This window comes from Phyllostomus hastatus, unplaced genomic scaffold (genome assembly GCF_019186645.2).
Source record: "Phyllostomus hastatus isolate PE091 unplaced genomic scaffold, TTU_PhHast_1.1 phas_scaffold_193, whole genome shotgun sequence".
NCBI lineage: Eukaryota > Metazoa > Chordata > Mammalia > Chiroptera > Phyllostomidae > Phyllostomus > Phyllostomus hastatus.
This window is the reverse complement of record NW_025334015.1, coordinates 9,041,144-9,043,315: the sequence shown is the minus strand read 5'-3', so window position 1 is coordinate 9,043,315 and position 2,172 is coordinate 9,041,144. Positions and strand designations below refer to the sequence as shown.

Genomic DNA, 2,172 nt, shown 5'->3' with positions numbered 1-2,172 from the left:
TCCCCTAGATTTTGGGTGGTTATGTTCTCATTTTCATTTGTTTCAAGGTATCTTTAGATTCCTTTCTTGATCTCATTGTTAACCCAGTCATTATTTAGTAACATGTTTTTTAGCCTCCATGTCTTTGTGTGTTTTTTAGTTGTTTTTTTTGTGTGTGATTGGTTTCTAGTTTCACACCATTGTGGTCAGAGAAGATGCTTGATATCATTTCAACCTTAATTTTATTGAGACTTGTTTTGTGTCCTAACATGTGGTCTATCCTGGAAAATGTTCCATGTGCACTTGAAAAGAATGTAGGCCACTTCCTACTGTCTCCGACCAGGACTGTTCACTGTACGCGGTGCCAAAGCTGGGAGCCCAGGGCTGCCGCCATGTCCCACCAGATCACCATCCAAGCAAGCGAGGATATTAAAGCTATCTTTGCCAGAGCAAGAAATGGAAAATACAGACTTCTGAAAATATTTATTGAAAATATTTCTGCATGACAATCCATTTTTAATGTCAGTGCTTCCATCTCTGGAATGGAAATCAGTAAACAGAGAAACTTGTGATGGGATCATGTAGTTATCCTTCAGATTCCTGGGATAAGGATTATAATCACTTTGTTTTACCCCTGTGGGAGGACAAAACCATGCTACATATTCCTCAGGTCAGATTCTTGAATGCCCACGGATATGAATGGACAGTTGTTGTGTGGTCTCCAGATCATTCTCATGTTTGTCAAAAAATGTTGTATGCAGCAACAAGAGCAGCTCTGAAACAGGAGTTTGGTGGAGACCACATTAAGGATGAAGTATTTGGAACAGTAAAGGAAGATATATCATTACATGACTGTAAAAAATATTTGCTGTCACAGTCTTCCCCTGCCTCACTGACTGCAGCTGAGGGAGAATGGAAACATTACATTTGATGAGATATGAACTTCCATGGTATGGACACCAAGCATCAAAGAGTGCATCAAAGAGTGCATCAAACACTGCATCAAATGCTGCAAGGAGTAGCATTTCCTATTTCTCCAGGAGCTTTCAGGCTTTGGAAAAATTGAAAAACAGACAGCTCAGCTATATGCAACTGGAAATAGATATAAAAAATTAAATTGCAGTTTTGGCCACACAACAAATACAGAACTAAAATATTTGCTAAAGGGGGTTCCCAAAGATTCAGTACATTACCATTTCCTTCTATGTAAACATTCCCATGAAGGAGACTATTTGGAGTCCATTGTTTTTATTTATTTAATGACTGGATACACACACAGTAGAAGAGAATGGATGCTGTATTCTAGCTGAAAGACCCCGCTGATGGAAATTGTAGAAAGACAACTACAAATGGATATCATTAGGAAAATGAGTTAGAAATGGGGGTGAGTTGACTGCAGACTTTGTGAAGAAGCACACACCAAGTAGCATGCACATAAGCAAAGTTTTGCAAAACCAAAAGGTCCTGGAGGAAAAAGGAGAATTCAAAGACTAATAGAGGTCCTGCTGAAACTTAAGCCACTACTGATTAATAGCATATATTAAGTATTGCAGTACTAGTTTTTTTTTTTTAAAGACCAGCTTTTAATACAGGAGAGCTGAAATCATTCCATGGTGATATGTAGGAGGGAAAGAATTGTACTTTTTGAAAAATAGCACTTTTTACTTTTGAGTGTTTTTAAAATTAATGCTATGGAAGTCTCATGACTTTTATTTTCGAGTTAAAGCTAGAAAAAGAGTTTAATGTAGTGAGGTTTAATTTTGCCCCACTGTTTTCCTAGTCCTGATTCCACACTTGCACATAATTCTTAAAGTTTTATACAGTTGGGCCAATTCCAGAAAGTCTAATGTCTGAAAGTAAGATATACTTCTTATTACCTTTTAGTGAGACATCAATTTTTTTTCTTTGAGAGAGAAAGCCCTTAAAACATTCACACTATCCGACAAATTTGTTAAGAACCAGGTTAGACTATTCGCTAAGCTGAAAATTAGTGCGCCTAAGAGGAGGCGCAGAGTTGCTGACTCGGAGGAGCAGTGCCAATGCGCAGAATGGGGGTGTGTCTGCGACTTGTTTTTAGAAACAGCGCTCATCACAGCAGTCTTCTGCGGACTTCTTGGTTTTTAAAACGGCACTAAAATTTCAGAAGATCAGCTCACTGGGAAGCCTCAATGGTGCAAGATAGTTTCTGTACTG

General features: G+C 38.3%; 1 pseudogene; it reads left to right on the top strand.

Annotated features, from left to right (window-relative positions):
• Nucleotides 1-338: 338 nt before the first annotated feature.
• On the top strand, nt 339-1,510 carry LOC123832599 (annotated as a pseudogene).
• Nucleotides 1,511-2,172: the final 662 nt, after the last annotated feature.